The sequence below is a fragment of the Manis javanica genome, chromosome 17 (assembly GCF_040802235.1).
Source record: "Manis javanica isolate MJ-LG chromosome 17, MJ_LKY, whole genome shotgun sequence".
NCBI lineage: Eukaryota > Metazoa > Chordata > Mammalia > Pholidota > Manidae > Manis > Manis javanica.
The window spans coordinates 32993495-33017594 of NC_133172.1; the positions used below are offsets into that span (position 1 = coordinate 32993495).

A 24100-nucleotide genomic window follows, 5' to 3' on the forward strand; every position below is an offset into this window, starting at 1 on the left:
AATGCTAAGATAGATCCCTTAGGATGGTGGTGAATATAGGATGTTAGAAAATTATAAAATTTTGTCAATGTAAAGTTCTGAGCCCAGTGTCTGCTGAGTAATATCTGCTTCATAAAGGTTCAAGTGTTGTGCTAACTCAGCACTGGAGATTCTTAGGGGAACCTGTCTTAATGAATTTATAGTCAAATATAGGAGATGGATGCATTTAAAGATAAATTACTTGAGATGGGGCTAACATCCCTTCAGAGAGGCTAACTAAGGCCATGAGGGCAGCTGATAAGATCACTGAGCCTGCTGAGTCTGTTTAGTAGGGCAGTCATGCCCGGCAAGGGGTTAGAATAGATGACCCTACCCTATCCCGCCAGCCCAGCCCTGCTCTCCCTGTGCCATGAGGTAACACCCATTCAGCCAGACCTGTTTAAATGGTGTAGACCATCATGGGGAAAAGGTGTTCAGTTGCTACAACTGTATACCATTTATAAATATTCTTAGCACAATCTATAAAGTAAGCTTTCTCACCTTGGGGAAGAGATCTTGAAATTGTTTGCACCGTACTTTGCATATCTACACAGTGTATAGACAAGCGCTGTTTTTCTCCTGGGAGGAAAGACTATAGCATTCAGTGCCCAGATTGCCAGGGCATTCTGCATCTCCACGTGTTAAGTATCATTGAGTTAAGTTTACAACACTTAGGATTCTTCTAATTTCTTTAAAAATAAAGTGCTTTCTCCCTAATTGGGGATAACATTCCTAAACACACCAAATTCAGATAGTATTATAGTGTTTGTTTATTCAATAAATATCTACAGAACAGCCATGAGGCCCAAGAACTGTTCTAGATGTCGCTAAGACAGCAGGGCCAAGACAAAGAAAATTCCTTCTCTAGGGAGGTTACTTCTAGGGTACAAGGAGAGTAGGGTAGGTAATAAGCAAGTAAACAAATATACAAGAGAACTTCAGTTGGTGGTTAAGTGCTCCAGAGAAGATAAAGCTGAGTGACATAATAGAAAGGATGCAAACATTGCTTTATTTTGGATGGGCAGGGAGGGGCTCTTTGCCAAGGTGGCATTTGAGCTAAGACTTGAATGACAAGGTAGAGCAAAGATCTAAGGAAAGAATATTTCAGGCATTTCAGGCAAAGGGAACTGCTGGTGTAAAGGTCCTGAGGCAGAAATCAGCTTAGTAAGTTCCAAGAATGGCAAAGAGGCAATGTGGTTCCAGAGTAACCAGTAGGGTGAGGAGTAGTATGGGGTGACTTGAGATGTAGGTGGTGATGGGATCTCATAGGACCTGGTAAAGGTTGATGAGGATTTCAGATTTGATTTTGGTGTTATGGGAATCCATTGCAAGTCATCGCTAAGACCACATTGTTTACCATGGCATGAGATGGCTTCTGGAAATAGTTTCTATATATTAATGAATTTGAACAGACTATTGCAAAGTACCACTGTTCCTTTAAGAAAACATGTTGGCTTTGACTTTCCAAATGGAGTTTAAAACCTACAAACAGGCCTGTGGTTGAAAGACATTGTGCTGCACTGTACTGAGAAGATGCAAGGCCACCCACACTCTAAGGAGACAATCTTCTGTGACAGTGCAGAACAGTTGAGCTCCTCGTTGTCTTGAATTTCTCCATTATAGATGGGGAACCTGGAGTAAGTCTGCATAGGCAAACAGTCCCTGAAAGTATTTTCGCAAAATAAAGATTTAGTCTTCCTTCAAATGTTAAATGGACCTTCATGTCTAGAAGAAGACAAACAAGGATGTGCTCATAGCTCTGTGTTGACATTTCTGAAAGTAGTTCAGGCAGAGTTTTAAAAAGTTACCATAAAAGGGTGTATCCCCGGTTAGTCCCAGAAGCAGACTCTGAGATGGAGATTGGCAAGTGGGAAGATCATTACGGAGACTAGGGATTAACGTCTGTGAGGAGAAGGGAGGGATAGGGGCAGAGGGATGATGGTTGGGCTGCAATGTTGCTCAATGGTGTGATGACCCCATAGGGAACCCTGAAACTGGGATGGCCCTTAAGAATTATCCTGTGTGGCACTGAGGAAGCCAGGACTTTATCTCTACCCCAGACCACCCATTTTATGGTAGGCTGCCTCCATAGGATGTGGGAGCTTAGACAAGGCCGCTTTCTTCCCCTGAAGCCCACCTGAACAGGGCTGGTAGCTGAGGACGGTCTGCGGGCAGTAGTCCCAGCAACTGGGAGATTTCAGCAACTCAGATGCATTTAGCACAAAATAGTTTTTATGCCAAAGTGGCATATTTGGGGGTGGCATATCCTAGTCTCCTTCGGAAGCAGAGGTCAAAAAGTCAGGGAGAGATCTGAAGATGCCTCATCACTCGCTTTGAAGATGTTGGGAGGAACCACAAGCCAAGGAACGCAGGTTCCCTCTAGAAGCTGGAAAGGCAAGGGCAAGGTCTCTCCCCAAGAACCTCCGGAAGGAACCAGCCCTAAGGACACCTTGACTTGAGGGCAGCAAGAGTGATTTGGGACTGCTGATCTCCGGAGCTGTCGGAGAAGAAGTTTTTTATTTTAAGCCACTAAGTCTGTGGTAATTTGTTAGGGAAGAATAGGAAACAATTATACCTCCTTCTGTTGCTCCAATTGATGCTGCTTTTTAATTCGCTTGTATTTGCACCAAGATTTTTCTTGTCTTTTTTTCCAAAGTGTTTTTTTTTGATCATGGTACAGCTATTTAATCACATTGTTTGCAAGAAGAATGAGCCTACTTCCATCTTGAAAGCTTTCCTTGTAGCCCTTTGACTCTGAATGCACCCTCGGCTGATGTTGCTTTTTAGGTCAGCCTCACAGACTCACCCTGGGATTTCTTACTTGAGTCTTTAGTAGGGTCCCCTGTTGACTAAAGCCCATGTCTTCTTCCTTTTCTGTTTCCCAGATGATATTGCCAAGTAAACTATGGGAGAAGATATGTGGGAAAAAACAAATGAACTTTGAATCCTTACATGTCTGAAAAATATCTTTATTCCCCTCCCTCATACTCACAATTCTTACAGTTTAGCTGAATACAAAATGCTAGGCTCAAAATCATTTCTTTTCATTATTTTCAGATTACTCATCTGTTTTCTTCCAGTATCCCATCCTGTTTATAACAAGGTAGATACAGGTTTGAGTCCTGTATGTTGTAGATAACCTGTTTTTACTCTCTGTCAATTTTAATAAAATATATTGAAATCTTGAAATGTGAATTTCCTTTTTCAGTTCTGCTCAGAATTTGGTGTTTCTGTTCAATACAAACTTTTATATGTAAGAGATTGTCTTCTATAATTTAAAGATTATTTTAAGAGCTTTACTGAGATATAATTCACATACTATATAATACAATGTTTTTTTTAATATATTCACAGAGTTGTGCAATCATCACCAAAATCAATTTTAGAATGTTTTCATCATCTCCAAAAATACAGCAAAAAACAAACAAGGGCTCATTATTTATGACCCTCCTGCCCCCCACCCCATGACCCAGTCCTCTCTCATCACCCTGCCTAGGCAACTACTAACCTATTTTTCATCTCTATAGATTGCCTACTCCTGACATTTCACATAAATAGAATCATATAATATGGGGTCTTTTGTGTTTGGATTTTCCACTGTTTCCAAGATCTATCCATGTGGTAGCACGTACCAGTGCTTCATCCCTTTTATGCCAGATAAAATCCCATTGTTTGACTCTTACTTTTTAGCTATTTTAACACCTCTATTATTTTTACATATATTGGAACTTCTGTGTTACTGGCTTAAGTCAATGAATTTTTCACTCATTCTTTTTCTTCTGGGGAGTTGTCTTTGGCCTTACTTTTCAACACTTCTATTGCTATTTTCACAGTGGTATGCCTTAGAATTCATTTCCTGCAAGAGAGAGTCAAATTCGAATGGCTTAAGCAGTAAGCTGGTATTTTTATTTGTAGAACTAAGTGTTCACAGGTGAGACAGAATTAAGGATTGGTTGGTTTACTGGTTTAACATGTCATGCAGGATAGAAGTTCTTTCCACATTTGTTCAGTTATCCACAAGCTATCTTCATCCTAGAAGTGGTTCCCATCAGGCTATAGGATGGCCTCCAGGAAGAACCAGCTCTGTTTGCTCCTTTGTGAACCTCTTTCCGGAGAAGGAGACCTCTGAAGCTTCCTAGAAACCTAGCCAAACTCTCTTTACATTTCTTTGGACTGAATTTTGTTATGTGTCCATTCTCAATCCAACCACTGGAAAGGGGAAAAGGTATTTCTGAGTAGCTCCCAGTGTTTCTCAACTAGGACACAATTGCCATTTTGTTCAAGATAATTCTTTGTTGTGAGCAACTGCTCATGTGTTTCAGAAGATTTAGCAGTGGCATCTGCTCCCTGGATGCCCATGAAACTTCCTATATTAATTTCCTATTGCTGCTATAACAAATACCTTTGTTATAATAATGTAATATAAATGTATATTATTATTAATATAAATAAAATACAATACTTATATATAACATAAACTTAGTGGCTTAAACAACAGAGACTTATTCTCATATAGCTCTGGAGGTCAGAAGTATAAAGCAAGGGTGTTGCAGGGCGTATTCCTTCTGCAGGCTTTAGCTTGCCTTTTTTTCAGCTCCTAGAAGCCACCTGTATTCCTTGGCTTGTGGGCTCTTCTTCATGTCACTTCAACTTCTTGTTTCCATTGCCACATATCCTACTACCCCAATCCCCTGCCTCCCTTCTGTAAGGACTGGTGATTATATTGGGATCACCCAGATGATCCAGGACAGTCTTCCTACCTCGAGACCCTTAACTTAATCACATCTGCAAAGTCCCTTTACCAGGTAAGGTCACTTATTCACAGGATCCAAGGCTTACAGCACTGGCTTCTTTGCCTATTCCTCAGCCTACGATACCTCCATCTCCTTGTCCCTCCAGCCTCTTCTTGTAACAACAACAGCAAAGAAATGCCTGTGGAATCACATGGGCTCCCTGAGATGAGTGGATACCTCAACAAAATGGGAGTTCTTTAGGGAAGGAGGAAGGGAAAAGTAGGTGCTGAATAGGTAAGCAACATCAGCCACAGCACTGTCATCTGTTTATTTTCAAAGCACTTTTTCTTGTCCTCTGTTTTATTTTCTGAATTTCCCATTCTCTTATATGGATGCCATGTTGTCTTCAATCTCTCTGAATTTGATTTTGACATTCACTTCTGTTTCCTGAATTTTCTGTTTTCTCCAGGGTTATTTTGTTGTTTATATGTTTGTTGGGGGCTGCAAGTTATCCTCAATGGTTTCTCCACCTTCCTGCCGTTTGTTGGCTGTCATTCATATGGGCAGTCGGTACGGACTTGGCTGATTGATACCTTAGGTGGCATGGGCTTCCACTTCAGTTGTACCGTTCCGCCTCCGAACACAACCTTCCCTGAACGGTATGGCGAGATGAGCTGGACCTTGACATATGGGATGAAAGGGTTAGGGAGGACAGGTCAACTAGCCAACTGTCCCTCCTGCACATTGAAAGCAGCACTAACAACTGTATCAGGAACCCTAGTTTAGACCTGGGGTGTAATAATATCATTTAATGATATTAGCAGTAGTAACAGTAAGTACTCAGAAAGTGATGCTGTTATTATTCATCGATGTTTTCATCAAGTTGGCCAGCATGATACCCAAATTACTCTCTGGTCCTCACTGTCTTCAGATATCAGTCATTGCCCTATGCTGTAGGAGACATTGTAGGAATTTCCAATTTACTTGAGTAAAACTGGGAATTCTTTGACCCATATCTGATTTTCCCAAGTCATCTTCCTGAGAGAGATGTGTTTTTTTAAACATTGTATAAATGACAACAGATGAAATGGCCAAGTATCTGGGGAGGTGGGGCAGCTACTGGTTAAAGGAGATATGCAATATAAACAGTCCATGTAGTGTCATGTAGACCAGTCAATGACAGCTTTCTGTGGGCAAGGGGTTAAATAATGGGCTCTTTGAGTACATGTTACTTCAGAAAAATCTTGCTGATACTAAATAAATAAATAAATAAATAAATGGACAATATATGGTTTCAGTGCTTAAACTTTCACGGCCAATATTCTAATCCTGAGATGATATGGGAGATTGCAATAAAAGCCACAAGTTTCTCCTTTCCCTATACTCATGTCCCTTTGAATGGGATTTTGCTGCTCCTACAATGAAGAGGTGGAATCTATTTTCCACCCCCTTGAGTCTGAATGAGAGACCCAATCTGATCAGTACAGTGTGGGAGTTCTGATAACAGGCCACCTATTGCTACAAATCCACAAGTGCATTGGGTGGGAGCAAAGCAAGGAGCCTCAGTTAGCTTTGCTTAGATGAAGAAGCCTCTGCTAACCACTGAAGGTTATGAGTAAATGGAACAAAGGTGGGCCTTCTTGGCTGACGCCTCCTGGACAAATCTCCTTCCACCCAATACACCTGTGGATTTTCAGTAATAGAAGTGACTTGGGTAAAATAAGCAGAAAAACCAATCAGCTGAGCCCAAACCAAATTGCTGGCCCATAGACTCATATGCAAATGAAATGGTTGTTTGGAGTCACTAGGTTTTGGGGTGGTTAATTATAAGTATAGGCAACAGGTAAATTGATGCAGACATTTTCTATCTTTCTAATTTGCCTTAATCTTAACAGGCAAAGTTATGCTGCAGTCACAAAGAATTCTAAAGTTTCGGCATCTTACAAGATCAAAATTAATGTCTTGCATTTGTCTATTTTAGGTCAACTGGGGACTCTGCTCCATTTCTGTGTACTCTGGGATGTAGGCTGATAATTCAAGTATTGCTGGATGCCATAGCAGAGAAAAGAGATCTCTCAGGATACTTCTTTAAGCAATTACATTTTCTAGATTAGAAGTGACACACATCATTCTCACAATTTATTGGTAGGAACTTGTCATATGGTTTCATGAAATGCCAGGAGGCCAGGAAACATAGTCCTACAATGTGCGTAGGAGGAGGAGAGCCAGAAATATTTAGTGAACCCCAGTGAGGACTATTTAGAAGTCAACTAGGAAAAGGGTGCAACATTCCATTACTCAGGAGGAAGGGGAGAAGGCAGAGGCAGTGTACTCTCAGGTAGGTGGTCAATATTGAACACAGCTTAATCTTTTCTCTGTTTAAGAATCTTACAGCAGTGGCAGCCAGAGGCTCAGCTTTTCTCTTTCCCAATTTATGTTCAATCTGGGTGACCTCCTAGTACTGAGGAATGTGTCTCATAGGTAAACTGAGTCTTGGTGGAACCAGTTGGTATTTCAAGGTTGACAGTGACCCTTTCCTGGAGGAAAAGGATAGAGTCCTTCAGAGCTCAAAAGGAGGAATAATTTCCTTGAAGATTTCATTTCAAAAAAGAGTGTTCATACTCACGAAAGCATGTAGAATTCACAGTAAGATGGGTCCATACTTTATGAACCATTTTTACATTTTCTACATAACTTCACTGCATGGTACCTAAATGCATAGAGTAGCATTCTCAGAAAGCTTCTTTTGTTTGATCGAAATTCTGCATTATTTATATAGTCTATAAGATTTGTAACATTTATTCCTTCCCCAAATTACTGCTCCATCTAACCCTTTACCCAACTTAGGGGAAAGAGTGCAGGCAATACTATTGTCATCTCTGGGAAAGGTAGGAATCCAAAGTCACACAACTGCAATGGCACAGAAATAACTTTACTTAGGTCTCTAGAAGCTCCTTATAGTTCTCTTTCTACAAGACTCCGTTGCCTTAATGCTGTTCTTCTCAAACGTCAGGTGAGTATTCAGGCCTTATTTGTTTTCTATAATTGGAGAGAAGGATTCTGAGGACTCCTTTTGAGGGTTTACATTATGTTGATAGATCTATCTAGTAGCTCACTTGCCCATAGTTTGATAGCACTGTTTAAAGATTAATTCATTCAATATTTAATCATTCACACATTTCTTGAACTCCTGATGCTAGACACTTGGTTTATCGTGTCTTAGAATGACGTGGACATTTCTTCATGGAGCTTAGTATCTACTGTGTGTGAGGGGGTACGGTCGTATGTGTGCATTACAGGAATGTAGGAAACAAATTAATTAATAGCAATAAAATTAATAGCAAACCCCTGTATATGTGCAGTTAGTAAATATATATTTGAATGATAGGCTGTGGTAAAAAACTATTGAAACAGCTGTTTTCTGGTCCTAGATGGGCACTTGCTATGGCCTGTGGGCAAGTAGTTATCCTTCTCTGTCTCTGGACCTGTTTTCTTACCTGAAAGAAGAGGTTGTTTTTCACCGGTTGCATTAGCTATGTCTGAATTCTTTCCCCTGAGCATGTATTACTTCAGTAATCAGAAAAAAATATAATAAAGATGAAGGAGAAAAAGACAAAGAAGAAGGAGGTGGAGTAAGAGAAGGTAGAGTTCCAGCTTTGGTTCTGTGATTTGTGTGTCTGATATTCTACTGATATTCCTGCCACTCAGTTGGGTTTTTGTGTGTCATTTGCTTTACTCTTTTGAGGTCTAGGTAAAGAAGAGTGTGTTCTTTTTTTAATGAGCTTAATTTTCACACACACAAATGGCGATCCCCATCTGATATGTGTGGGGGCAACTGAGTCAAAGAGAGGTGCAAGGACTCAATACCCCAATGTGAAACAACAGTTTAGACGCTGACTATGTTCATCTTTTCCTGGCTTTCTGCTGCTTCCTCAGAACCGTGTTCATCTTGGCATTAGCTCCATTGTGTTCAAATATCTTATTCTGACTTCCTGGGCTTTTGTGTTTCAGGCAAGTTGTTGAAACATCTTTTTTTGTTTTAAAATTCTTTAAAAATGCCATGTGATTTCACTGATCTTACCAGAAACCAATAAAAACACATTACTTTAAAAATAACTCCCATAAAACCTCTTACTTGTGAAAAGCTTTCATTCTAATAAAATTGGAGCTAACCAAAACCTTTTAAAACTGCTTGCAGGCATACATGAGACTTGGCATGTCCCGATTATACTACCTCTAGTGGTGATGAAGATACCAGATCTCTACTCTGTCTGCAAGGATGTGGGTCCAAGATAAATGAACTCACCTATTTTAAAAAACAAAAATCCAATATGAGAATGGTAACACCTCACAGAAGGCCACTCATTCTGCATTTTGCCAACATAGCCATTGGGAATCTATAACCTTTCCGTCGTGTGTGAGATTGTGGTTGGGGTTTTTTTTTTCCTTTCCCTTTAGTTTCCTAAATATAGAATTAATAGGTTTTAGGGAAAGTCAATGATTGCTCTTTCTTGAGTCTGGAGTCTGGAAAGAAAATATCCCTTTCTCTTCAGGCTTCAAAATTCCCTTTGGGTTGACACCATCACACACTAGTTTCACTTTCAGATAAGACTCATGTCAACAGCTCTGGAATCTGCGGTAAGAAGATGGAAGATGGTGTCAGTGATATAGGGTAAAGAGGTGACCCCCCAGGACATTAGGCTTTGATGAGCTGTACCAAGTTGGCTGCCCCCAAACTTCCCAGTGTTGGAGAATGAAAGTACAGTCTCATGAGCTGCTCTCTGGTCATCTGGCATGGGGTTCCAGAATTTAGATAATTTACTCTTTAAAAGATGCCTAGATGACTCAGATGTGCAATCAGTTTGAGAATCAGAGGTATAAAAACAGAAAATAATAACATAAGATAATTAAATAAAAATGTCCTCTCAAGAGCCAAGAATGAGAAACAGTCGGCTGGTAGGTCAGCATTGCTGGCATCAGCCAGCTCCCAGGTGTGTTCCTGGGACTGTGAGTACCTTGACATGCTCCTCCACAAAACAAGTGAATCTGGGAAAAGCTCCAAGCTGCATTCCCCGTGTGAGAGTCCCAGGTTCTTTAAAGAGTATATGAAATGTACTATGAGGAGGAGGAAAGAAACATGTTTTGGAATGTTTGACAGTATTTCTCAAAGGAACTTGACTGCAGAACTACTTTTATTAAATATCAGTATCTCCAAAAACCTAAGGAACATACTTTAAGAAATGTGTCTATAGAAGATGCACTGAGTAATTCCTCTGAAATAACCCATCCTTGATTGCTGGTAGCATTTTCCAGACATGAGTGGCCTTGACTTTCCAAGCTGCTTTCCTGGGGAAGCACCACATGTCTCATGCCCTCCTGGTCATTGGTGGCAGTGCCAGGCCTGCAAGGGAGGACCAGGCTGCTCTCTTGAGTAACTCCCAAAATGCATCATCTTAAGAATACCTTTCATTCCCTGCAAAGTCCAACCGTTTTTGGATTTCAAGTGGGTGATTACAGGAGGCTTCTCTGTATTCCTTAATAAGACAGAGGTTATGTTATTTTATTTTATTTTTATGGCTGCAGGTGTCAATCAAGGCATTTCAGAAATGCCACTCCAACTCCACTGAATTGTCACTGTGCAGGAAGCCCACACTGCTCTGCTGAAACTGTAAGAACATTCCGAGGTTTCCCCTCCACCTATGCTGATCAGCAGACCGATGGGGACTGAAACATGTGGCTTCTATGTAATTGTACATCCACTTCAAGTTCTCTGCCTAACTGTTAACAATGGTAATAGCAAATGCTCGCAAGCACTGACTATGTGCCAGATGCATCACCTATATCCACGCTAATCCTCACAATGCCCTGCAAATCAGCCCCCATTTTTGGAAGAAGAAACTGAAGCTCAGAAAAGTTAATTAGCTTGCTCACTTGGTAAGTGATAGAATGAGCTGGTTGCCTCTAAAATTGCAGATTTTTTCTTTCAAAAGAAGCCTCAAAAAAAACCATTTTTTCCCTTTCTATGGAGGAGTGTTCTCTCCCATTTTCTCCCTTAAGTCCTTAGGGTTGCATTATTTTTTTTAATTTGATCTTCATCAGAGAGAATGTGAGGGCAAAACCACTTTTTCCCTCTGGGTTTCTTTTTTTCCAGTTACAATTAGGTGATTTACTTTCTAAAGAAGTTCTAGACATCGAAGAGGACTAAGACCACTTGGGCACAAAGCCCAAAGTCCACATACTTTGAATTCTATAAGGCTCTATATTCACAACAGGAAGTGTGTTAGTCTGGTAAGGGCAAGTAGCCAGCAAAAGGGTCAAAAATGTATCTCCATGTCGCTTGGGGCGTGGATGGGGTCTCTTTTTAGGACCTTGCTCTTCTTTTGTTCTCTGTACCCAACCCTGGCCCATCTCCACAACTGGAAAACCCAATATTCTGTATGTTCTCATAAAGTGGTATCTATTCCTAGATCCAGGGTCTTGGCTTCTACTTGGCCCTTTGGGGAAACAGGGTGAAGTCAACCATGGCCAAGAAGGCATCTGGTCTCCCTGCAGGCCACCATTGGTAACAGGAGCGTCTGGAGGGGAAGAGGCACCAGGTGGGGATTAAAGAGCCTTTTGTTGAAAAGAGTAGTGGGCATCCCAGGTTCATTCTCATGAAAAACACAGCCAACTTCAAGGCCAAGTGTTACTGCTCTTTCTGGGCCATCACACCTGCTCTACAGGCTCATCCATACCTGGTAATACAGGTGACAGCTCTGGACCTTGTAAGCTCTTTGAAAGTTAGTACTAGACAGCAGTGTTGCTTCTTTAAAAATAAGTAAGTATTTCCCAAACCTCCATTTTTCTCTTACTGGAAAATTATATGGCTTAAAAAAAAATGAACTTTGGTCAATGTTTCTGAGAGTGCGAATGGAAATCAATAGAAAGTGTCACGGCTTCACACTGATATAAAGGAGGGTGGCATCAGCAGCCCTGGTGCTCATGAAGAGAATCAGCTCCTCTGGTTAGAGTTCTTTACAGGAAGTCCTGTTTTGCCTTCCAGGGAAACTTCTGGCTGGATTGCTGCTCTCTGGCAACAGTGACCTCCCTGGTCCTTTCTTGTTGACACATGTCTTTTTTGCCACCCAGAAGCTGGCAACCACTGAGTTGAATCCCTTTGGCTTGTATGTTCTGCCAGCGTCTGGAATCCTGGTACATCTTCTCTAGTTCTTGACTGTCTTGCTAATACAGATTTTGATGGACTTTTTAAAAACAACACTAAATATATTTTGTGCTCTCAAGAAACAGCTTTTCCAACAACTGTATTATTTATTCATTAGGATTACAGTCAGAGTGCAGTGTCTTGAGTTACTTGGAGAAATAAATGAAAGAAAAGCAATATTGCTCTAAATCCCTAATTTACGGGTCTCAGGGAGTCTGGATCAGCTCTGTTGTAAAGCTCTGTCCTGGGCTGGACCAGCAGGCCCCCTTCCACTGTTTATCTGTCTCTTTATCACTCTATCTGCCCAGGATGGGCCAACCTAGTCATTTTGTGGGCTCAACAAATATCTTGATTCATTTTATGAATGTTTTCAGTTCTGCTAAAACTTAAAACACATTTTCCCCAAGCACTTTTTCCTCTTAATTTTTAAACTCGTATATTTTAAGGAAAATTTAGCCCATGTGTTTCTCATTACTCCTGATTCATTTGCACTTAACTCATCAAAATGTTGCTTTACAAAAGCTGTTTGCTTTCCAAGAAGACTCCTGAAGTCCTTTTTTGTGTATTTGGCCTCCTCCACCTCTTTTCTCTCCCTTCCTCTCTTTTTGTTCTTCAAAGGCACCCTTTTCTTAGAAAAGGGAATTTTTGCCCCCAACAGCAGACATGTTGGCCATTGTGGAGGAAGCTGACGCAGGTGTAGGGTCAAGCTTCCAGTCACGTTCTCCATTGCCATCCTTTCAAAGCGCTTGCCTCTGGCAGAAATGAACAGTGCTGCAGTGTGGAAAAAGCAGGTTCTATTTTCTTCACTAGATAAATAAATGTTGGGTACCAGAGAAGGGTGATTTTGGATGTAAACTCTGGGGTCAGACATTTTGGGGTTTAATCTCATATTAATCTCTTCGGATATCACTTTTCTCATCTATAAAATGGGGGCGGTAATAGTTCTTACTGCATGCACAGAGTTGTAGATGGGATTCATTGATATACTCTATGCAATGTATATATAGTGTATAGTAACATTTGTTACCTTTCCAGTTTTGTACATAAGGCCCTACCCACCCAGAATCACACATCTTTTCTCTGGGAGATGAGCAGGATCTGTCTTACTTAGGTTACCCCAGAGACAGATCCTGAGACCAAGATTTAAGTATAAGTAATTTGTTTGAGCGGCTATCCTATGAAATTCTCGTGGAAAAGTATATTAATCAGGGTTCTTCAGAGAAACAGAACCAATAGAATATATATACATATATATCCTGGGCAGATAGAGTGATAAAGAGACAGATAAACAAAAGGATATATATATACACACATATGAAGGGATTTACTTTAAGGAATTGGCTCACCTAATTGCAGAGGCTTGGCAAGTCCAAAATCTGATGGGGAGGCCAGCAGGCTGGAGACTCAGGAAAGAGCTGCAGTTCCAGTCCAAAGGCGGCTGCTGGAGAACCGGTAAATGCTGATGTTGCAAATGAAGTCTAATGAGCCAGTGTTGCAGTTGAAGTCCAAAGGCAGTCTGCTGGAGAATTCCCTCTTGCTCAGTAGAAGTCATCCTTTTGTTCCATTCAGGCCATCGACTGATTGGGGGAGATCTGTCCACATTTATGGAGGGCAATCTGCTTTACTCAGAGTCCACTGATTTAAATGTAAACCTCATCCAGACAGAGCCCTCGTCCCTAAGGCATCCCTCACAGGAACTTCCAGAATGTTTGGCCAAATATCCGTGGCCCAGCCAAGTTGACACATAAAAGTAACCATCACAGGAAGTCAGACAGGGAAACAAAAGAAACCAACAAAGGGTGCAATAGTAAGTGGATTTCCTGTGAGGGCAACTGGAGCTTCACTCCACTGGGGAACTGAGAAGGCACTGACTGTGCCCAGAGGTGTCCCCCATGGAGGCATTGACTGAGGGCTGTCCTCACCCTGGGTTGACCCTGCATTTGTAGCCTGCTGCACGAACAGCCGGAGTGGCTCTGGCAGTCAGAGAAAGCCCTGAGCGAAAAAAGGCAGGCGCTGGTGACTGAAAGTTGGACAGATGTGCGAAGGACCGGTATGGGACCAGAAAATTGGGCAGGATCTTGACAACATCTGCCACAGGGCTCCTTCAGCATGAATATGGCTCTAACTAATACAGCCAATCCTCCCTTTTTGTCTCCCTCTTGTGCTTCTTACAACTTCGAAGTAAGGAAAATAAGCTCAGTTTTAGCAGCAAGAGATTCAGAAGTAGGCCTTTAGAGAAATTCTTTAGGTCTGCTGTAGATAGTAAATGTATGCAGGGAGAGAACAGACACAAGTCTTAGTTTAGGCAGCTGGTGTTGGCTAGAAGCATGTTTTACATTCACATATGTACTGGGTACAAAAAAGCATTGACATTAGTCCTTTCCAAATTGGCAGGAAGGGCTCATCCAAGAATAAAGAATAAATTATTTTAAAACAATGAAATAAATGTTCAACTATAATCTTATTAACTCTGAAACAACTGCAAACAAAAAACATAAATATAAAACTGACTCTTGCCATAAGAAAAGTATATTACTAATTAGTTTCTTAAAACTCAAAGTTAAAAATATTATAACTTAAAAAAATACTTTATCTGTACTTCATGCCTAGCTTACCAAACTTCCTGGGTCAGTTCAGGGTCATTTTTTCTTTTGTTTTTAACAGTTTTATTGAGATGTAATTCATATATCACACAAACCACTCATTTAAAATGTAAACTTCAATGACTTTGAGTATACTCAGAGTTGTGCAACAATCAACACAATTTTAGAACATTTTCACTCCCCAAAAAGAAAGCCTTAGCTGTTGCTCCCCATTCCAAACCCTTATCCCACAGAGCCCTAGGAAACAACTTGTCTACTCTCTTGCTACGTAGATTTGCCTATTCTGCAGATTGCAAATGGATGGAATCATCCAGCATATAAACCTTTTTGACTGGCTTCTTTCACTTAGCACACTACTTTCAAGGTTCTTCCAGGTTGTAGCATGTATCAGTATTTTATGTCTCTTTATTGCCAATTAACATTTCATTCTATGCATATACCACATTTTATTTATTCCTTCAACAGCTGATGATCATTTGGATTGTTTCCACTCTTTGGTCTATCAGGAATATTGCTATGAACATTGGGAACCAAGTTAATTTGCATTTGAAGTAGTTTCAGAACTAGTTTTAAAAACTTGTGTGATTTTTTTTAAAGTCACGTATTTTTCCCTCAGTTGTGAAATAGTACTATCAACCAACATTGTTTTTGAATGGTTCAGTTTTATAGTGATTTTAATAAATTTATTTAATCTCAGAACATTTGTATACTGGTAAATATAGGTAAAGGAGAGCATTTATTGAGTTGGGAGGTTCACAGCTATGAGAAATTCATTATATACATGTGCGTCGGGAACTTAATTTGACTAGAAATGTAATCAGCTCTTAGAGAACATTAAATTATTATTGTTAGCAATCAGTGCATAGCTTTTCTCAGTGCTAAGATGCTTTGAGATCATGATGTTTACATTCTAGTTTTACTTTTACCAGCTGTGTGGCCTTGGGCAAGCTTACTAACTTCTCTGAGCTTCCATTTCCTCCTGTACAATGAGGATAATAAAAGTAGTTCCTACTTCATGGAGTTGTTATGAGGAAGAATAAGAGTTAGTACATAAAAAGCATTTACAACAGAGTGTGGCACATAGTAAAAGCTCAATAAAGTGTTAGCTGAATTAGTGACACAAATTCAAATCATGACTCTTCCATGTATTGTGTGACCCTGAGACAACACTTCATTTCCTAGGACTTCCATCTTCTTGCCTATAGGATGGTTATATTTCTGTGCATTTTGCCTCTCTCATGGGGTCAAATGAGGTCATGAATGAGCAAGTAAATGGTCACTGGAACTTCCTTTCCTCCTTGTGTTTTGCATTTTGACATGTCTCTGGGATATGTCTCACCCACATGTTGACTTTAGAAGTTTCCAGATAGCAGCTGAAAATTGCTTTTTTGATGAACCACCAATTACAGTGACAATCTAGCAAATGGGATGACAAAGTATGGACTGAGAAAGAGGACCTCTGCAGCCCAGAATACCTAAATGTGTTTAGCAAGGCATGAACCCTTAAACTACTGATGTTGAGGTTTAGTTTTTCCAATATTTTATTATGAATCTTCCTAAGCATATAACAAAGTTGAAAGAATTTTACAATAAAACCTATATATGCACACCACTTAGACTCTATCAACATTTTATAATACATGCTTTATTATATAACTATCCATCTATCTGTGTATTAAGGTAAGGGTTTAGATTTTGAATTAAGAGCTTGGAAGCTGCCTTACAGATGTGGTGATTATCCATCTTCAATTTTCTCAGTAACCCAGTTCCAAATATTCTATATTTGGACTTCATAGATCATTAGAATGTAACAAGAATTCTAGCAGGTTGTATTCAAAAGAATTTCCCAGATTTCCTTTAAGATTCAGAAATGACCTAAAAAATTAATATTTGGATCCAGTGGCTTCATTGATTTTGCAACTCATAGTTGGCATAGTTTAATCAGCTGATCCAAGTCCTTTAGCTTCGTTTGAGGATAATGAGGCTCAGGAGAAGTAACTGATCCTTTGTCTCATAGTCTGTGATAAAGTAAAAACTGGAACTAAGGTATTCTGACCCCAAAATAATTCTATGATCAAATTGTCTGCCAGTCAATTCTCTAGTATTCTGTTTAGGATTTGGCTACACATAATTTGCTTGAAGAAAAGGTTTTGACCCCAGTAACTATACATGAAAAGCAATTGTGAAATACTGCTTTACTACTCCAAAATTAAAATGTCTCTCAGATAGCCTTAATTTTCCCTTTGCAAAGGGATGAATAGGGAGACTGTATTCTCATTTTACATATTGAGGAACTGAGGCATCAGGCGATAAACAACCTTGGGAATTGGGTTTTCTTGAGATACATTACATGGGATTCATTAATTTATTCCCTAATTAATCAAATACTTATAATATACCTACTATGTGTGCTTTTCTAAGTTCTAACTAATGTAATGCTGACAAGACAGACCATGTTTTTCTTTTCTTTTGGTGCTTAGAGCCTGGAGAGGAAAGTAACAATAATAAACAGGTGAATAAGTAGCTAATTTTTTTTACAAAGGCTATGGAAAAAGAGAAGTGGGATAATTAGGTAACAAGTTAGTAAGTAACTAGACAGGGGTTGAAAAATTTTTTGTGGGGGTGACATTTTAATTGATATTCAAATAATAAGAAAATAAATGAATGACCTATGGAGCGTGTCTTCACACACTCGCAGGGCTGTCAGTCTGAGCTGACACTGGGGTTTGGTCCTATGAGAGGAAATGCCAGGAGATTCCCGAGAGGTTTTCCTGTAAATCTTGCCAAAAGGGTCTTGAGGTAAGCAGCCTTTTAACATGGCTCCCTGTGACCCCTATCTCTTGGTGTTCACATCCTGTGTAATCCCATTTAGCCCTTGAGCTAGATTTAGTGACTCCATGCTGATGAATAGAACAGCAAACGTGAAGTAATGCCGTTTCTGACATTAGGTTATAAAAGATCGTCACTTCCATCTTACTGGCATTCTTTCTCTGGCTCTTTTTGTCAGCTTGCCCAGATGGAGAAGGCTATCTGGTAAGGAAATGAGGGCAGCCTTTAGTTAACATTCTTACAGGAGCTGGATCTTGCTAACAATCGTGTGAATGAGCTTACAAGTGGATCCTTCCCCTGTCGAGCCTTCAGGTGAGACCTCAGCCCTGGCTGACACCTTGCTTACAGTCCTGTGAGAAACCCTGAGACAAATGACCCAGCTAAACTGTGCCCAACTTTCAATTCATGGAAACTGTGAGAGAATAAATGTTGTTGTCTTAAGTCACCAAGTTTTGGAGTAGTTTTTTAAACAACAATGGAAAACTGATTTAGCTCTCATGAAGCATTGATAAAATGCATGTGAGATTTACTGAACTCTGAAGCAGGGAAGATATACCCAGGCAGGCTGCAAGAATTTGATCCCTCTTATCCATCAGGGACTGTAACTGATGCTTAGAAGTGCCTGAAATCTGGGGCCCAGAGCATTTACTTTCAAACAGCTAGAATCCTCACTCTGAAGGTACCCTCAACATTTACATGCACCTCTGCATTTTAGTTCCTGTAAATGGAAAAGAGAGACCTATGAGATACCTACTCCCCCGCAAAAAAAAGAGTGAAATAATGATGAAATATCATGTTTGATATATCAAAGCACCAATAAACATTTTAAGAAAAATATTTATAGGAATAAAAATAGAAGATCCTGTACACATATGTGTGTGTGTCCATGAATGTGAGGTGTGCATGTGTGTGTATGTGGTATATATGTGTGAATCTGTGTGTACTTAAAAAGAAGAAATGTATCTGTGTACTTCTCTGTTTTGCTGTTTTTCAAACATATTTAATATGCCTTTCTCACTGCTCTCCCTGCCAGATGTTGACATTAGATGTAGAAATTAGAAGACCAGTGTGATACAGACAAATTTAGCTCAACGAGGCAGAGTCAAATTACCCAAAGTCAAAAGTGACTCCTGCTCCAAAGATCCAAGCAGCAAAGTACCATTTGCTGCAGGACTGCCCAGGGAGCTAGTTTAGCTCGACATCTAACATGGATTTCTGGCATTGGCATTGTTTCAATTACTAGACCATTCACATCTCATCTGACACATGCAATGAAGCTTGCTCCTTGTCTGTTACATAATTTAAGGTAGAAAGAGAAGAGGGTGTGTTTCATCATGGTCTATCATATCTTTGTCTTTTGTTCTGGGAGGTATTTGCATACCTAAAGGGAAATGGCCTCTTTAATTTCTTTCCCTTCTCCTAATCAGCTGAGGCCTATTAAGAAGCGCTCTGTATCCTGTAATCAGACAATTTATACAGCATGCACCCTTAGGCAACAGCTATTATAAACAAGCTGGAGAAATCCTTTACAATAAATGATTAGCATGGGAAGACACCATTCATAATTAATTTTTTTCCCGTTTTTGTTGGCAGATGGTCTGAGGCATCCAAGCATGGCCTATTGCCCATGTCTTTATTCTGAATCGAGCAGAACAGCCTTGGGAAAATGCTGGCTGCTCAGCTAGTTCACTCAAAAAAAAAAAAAAAAATATATATATATATATATATATATATATAAGCCCTCTTCCTATCGGTGTCCAAGGCTTGAAGAAAGCTTTAGGGATGGATGTCTAACAGGTCACATGTACCTACTGGTCCTTTCCCTGCCTTGTTAATTACAAGTTGTTATAACCCTCATGGTAGACTGATTGCATTAAGGGGCCCCATTCTCTACTCACACCATTTGCCATGTAACTTTGTCATGCTCCATCACTGAGTCTGGAATCTGCCGTGTGATTTGCTTTGGCCAATGGGGTGTTAGCAAATATGATACACACAGAGGCTTGAGTACCACTTGTATGATTAGACTTATTACCTCTTACCCTCTACTGTGGCTACATGAACGTATGTGTTCATATGGATGATTACAGACATATGAAATAAAATGGAATCACTCCACTTATTCTAGCTGAGACCTTTTCTTAGATGGGTCAATAGCCAAGACATGTGAATGTACCCACGACCATCTGCCAAGCCCAATCTAGGTCAATTCACTGTTCCAGACTTGTTAGCTCAATAAAACTTTATTGTTGTATGCCATAGAGGTTTTATAGCTTCTAATTATACAGCACTATTGTGGCAGTAGGTAAGGCTTCATGTAATGGTGAAGACCTTGTTCACAAAAGACACCAACTTCAACTGATAGGAAAATTGAAGTGGCTTTGGACTAGTGATATGTACCTGCACAGACACATAGGTATGTATGTACTCCCTCAAGGAGTCAGTGAAGGAGGCTGAAAAATGTCCCTCAAAGATGAACTTGAAAAGGAAATAGGATTTTTCCATGTTCATCTCTTTACTATTCTTTCAGACAAATCCCTAAATTCCCAGGATTCATGTGTTCATTTTACTTTTTCTTTCTTCCTTTTTAAAATTTTTTTCAAGCTTTATTGAGGTGTAACTGACAAATAAAATTGTAAGATATTTATAGTGTACAATGTAATAATTTGACATACCCACACATTGTGAAAGGGTTCCTTCCACTGAGTTAATTAACACATCCATCACACATGTTTACCTTCTGTTTATTGGTGAGAACATTTAAGTTCTACTCTCTCAGCAAATTTCAATTATATACTACAGTGCCATCAACTATAGTCACCATGTTATACATAAAATCTTTAGATCTTACTATCTTATAACTGCAAGTTGGTACCCTTTTACCAACCTCTCCCTGTTTTCCCCACCCCTCAGCTCCCTGCAATCACTTTTCTGCTCTCTGTTTCTATGAGTTTGACTTCTTTTATTTTCAGTTTCACATCTAAGTGATACCAAGCACTATTTTTCTTTCTACGTCTGGCTTATTTCACTTAGCATAATGTCCTGAGATTTCATCCATATTGTCACAAATGACAGAATTTCCTTCTTTTCTAATGCTGAATATTTAATTATACATAAAGTATATAATATTTTCTTGAGTCTTTCTTCTATTTATGGGTATTTAGTTTATTTCATTGGAAATTGGTTCTGTTAACAATAGCCTTGCTCAGTTTCTCTGTGCCTGCCTGGGGAGCTTTACTAGTACCTTCTAGGATTCTAGATGTTGACTTCTTAGCAGACAACTGGCTTGATGTCACTTGGGCTACTGTAGCCAATGGTATTGTGGGAAGCTTCAACTTTCATTGCTTCTTGGCCTTCTTAATGGTAAAAGATGGGTTGTTTAAAAACTTCAAAAGGGCAGCCCCCAAGAAAACTCCCATTTGACAGTTTCAATTCATGTTCTTAAGTTTCTGGACTGTTACCTTCCTAAGCTGTTCTCTCTCTGATCATCTCTTCCAATGTGATGGTAGGGAAAATCCCCTGTTCTCACTCTCCTTATTCCAGGATTACTACGACCCATTAGAGAACTTTGTCTTAGGGGCTCAGAGGGGAGAATATGTGTGATCTCTTGAAGATCTTAAATTTATAAATTTTGCATAGCGTATCTCAGTCTATTCTTTTAAGGCCTCTATGGTATATGGTATATGGTTAGTTTTCATTCGGTTGTAAGTGAAATAAAGCCTAATTCAAATGATTCAGGCAAAAATGTGCATTTGTAGGTAGAAATGGCTTTAGACATGAAATGATCCAAGAGTCAGCTGACATGACCCAGAGCCATAACAATTTCCCTGGGGAGGCTCCAGATCTCCAAGTTCCTTTCTTCGTAACAGATAGTTATAATAGTCCCAAGCTTTACATTTTCATGGAACCCAGCTTATCCAGTCTGTCACTTAACTTCTATTGGAGTGTACCAGTGGTGATCTGGTGTCAGCTTACAAGTTGTGCATCTCTTTTCAGCTCCAAGTTCAGGGCCACCATTTTGGTGGTGCAAAATCAGCCATGAGGGAGTATTTACACTACAGAAATTGGTAATTGCTACAAATCAGCACTCTTATTATTGACAGAGCCAGTTAAACATTTACCACACACCTCTGTTTGTACCAGCTTTTAATCAATCACCCGAAGGATGGGTTTAACCCATACATAGGCATTCTTGGGGGCTGGAAGTGTGGGCCAATCCCCTCCCAATTATATGCCTAAAAATGAGGGAGGATGGTGACCCAAAAAATATTCAGGGCACTCTTACCAAGAAAGAGGGACAAAGGATATTTGCTCCAAGCAATAGATGTTCTTGGTAGAAGCCAAAATTACTGATTCTGTTTTTCAGATGAGGAAACAAGTGTTCCCCAAGGTTTCACATAAGGAAATCTAGATCTGGCACTAGAACCAACTCTTCTTGGGCTGGCAAATTCAGTGTTCTTTCTCCTATACCTTACTACACTTACCTGAACTTCCAAGGGTCCATTCAACCTGGAGATAGCCAAGCCTGAGATGACATGATTAATTTCCTACAGCATCCTTCACCAAGTGATGTGCAAATAGCACTGGGGTATCTCTGGTAAATGATGAGATTTCTCTGCTGACATTGAATTCAGACCAGCTTGGTCTCTCCCTTCCTAATTTTCTGCACGTTTTATTTTTCTAGGGTAGATTTAGATACATGTGCTCTCCAGGAAGAAATCTGATTTGGCCAATTTGCCTGGAAAGGGGAAGAAAGAGACACGGGGGACTGAGCTCCATGAGTGAAGTAAATGCTGTGCTCTGGGAAGAACCAGCTTATTCATAGGAAATGGAATTTTTAAAAGTGAGTTGGTATTGGGTTTACTTTTGGTAGCTGGATTCCAAAAGCTCTCTCTTATTAAGTCATTCTTGCCCATGCAGTGGATGTTGTTAGCAAGGATGCAAAATGCTGCACTTATGTGACTGCTCATCATTTCTTGCCCTAGCAGGCATTGCTTATCAATTTGGACACGTACTCAGCTCAGATTTGGGCTAAGACTTATTGTGATGATTCTTCAGGCAACTCCTACCAACTGACCAGAGCTGGTGTGGAGATGAAATCTATTCTAATCCCTTTTGTTTTTATGACCTGTACTTCACTAGTTTATGATATATTCACTACCATTTGCATTTTTGTAGCATTTGATAATGTAGCACTTGATTGTATTGTTGCATTATCCTTTTTCTTGATTCCTATGAGTTAAACATTGTTTCTCCTAACAGTTTAAGTACCCAAGATGCTTGGACTGTGTTTTATACCACTTTGTAACCTTCCCAATGTCAAGATGGGTACAGACTAGCTGCTCAATAAATACTTTGTTGATTAATTTCTTGAAGAATTAGGATTAATCACCTAAGGGATTCTTTAGTTGATTAACTTTAGGAATCCAACAGAATGGAAGGCTAAGAAAAATTTTGCTTGCATGGACTATCAAAGTAAAGCTTTGGACTGTGGATACTTAAGTCAACCTGCAAGCCTTTATTACTGAGAGCTTGTGAAGACCTTTACTGTAGACATGGAGTGTATTGATAATTAGATGTGGTTTTACCCTTGAGGAGTTTATGACTCAGAACCAGAGAAAAGAAGGATATATGTAATAATCAGAAATGTACAAATATAAAAATGCCTTGAAGGGAAAACATTGAAATGGATGGAGTGGGCTAGCTTAACAGCTGAATACTTCACGTGGAAAGAGGCAGTGAAATGGGAAGTTATTGCATAAAGCTATCCAAGAGTGTCAAATAGAAAATGAATGCCAATGCAATAGAAAATATTTTTTTGGAATCACCATGTTATATTTGATAGGTCTTGAACTTTATAGGAAATTACTGATGCGTGATACAGTTTCACCTTGGGTATTCCTATCTTACTCACCAAAGCTCGTCATAATGCTTCCTTGGGCTTTCATGGTTTTTTTTTTCTTTTCTTTCTTTCTATTTTTCATTATTTTTGTCCCTGATTTCCCAGCAGTGCAGCATCTTGGGCTGAATGTGTTTTTAACAGCCTCCAAAGCCTGACCCACTTAATAGCCTGCAGTTTGTGATGCACTTCACCTGCCCTGCTGCACCCAGATTCTCCCTCATGAGAACCCCCCTCACGCTGTGGCGCTGTCGTGCCCCCAAATGCAGAGAGCTGGCAGTGCTTGCTTGCATCTCTGTGGGTCAGCTTTTAGGCACTGATGGACTGGGCTATGTATGTGAGAGCCCAGACCCCTGAGTCTTCTAGGAACACTCTCAGGCATCTCTCTGCAGGATCAGACTGAAGCTGGGACTTGACCTAAAGTTATACCTTAGTGTATGTTCTTTCCCTTTCCTGTCCTGTTCATTGACTTTCTTGACAGTATATGCTGGGATCAATTCCTTACCAATCACTTATATACAAACTTCATGCCAGGGTCTGCCTCTGTTTAGGAGTCCCAACTAAACACAAGTAGTGTTTCTCAAAGTGCAGTCTATAGATTAGCAGGCTTCCTAAACATCAACCTCCAAATCCTCAGTGTACTCATATTAAAGCAGATTCTTGGGGGACAGGCTAGAGAATTTGTTTTTATAACAAGGTCTCCAAGTAAGTGTATTTCTTTGTTAAACAAGAAATACTGATTAATGAAGTTTTATTTATTATAGGATTATTTTAAACAACTATACATATGTCATGTATGTGGGGTGGGGATTAGTTT

General features: G+C 39.8%; 1 long non-coding RNA gene and 1 other non-coding gene across 2 annotated transcripts in view; one reads left to right on the forward strand and one right to left on the reverse strand.

The window, feature by feature from the left end:
• LOC108406109 (uncharacterized) overlaps positions 1–24100 on the forward strand; it is a 192197-nt gene that overhangs the window by 127440 nt on the left and 40657 nt on the right. The gene's annotated exons all lie outside the window — the stretch shown is intronic.
• LOC118968937 (small nucleolar RNA SNORD66) lies at positions 13651–13718 on the reverse strand. Its single transcript, XR_005056820.1, has one exon. It is a non-coding gene; the product is annotated as a small nucleolar RNA SNORD66 (small nucleolar RNA).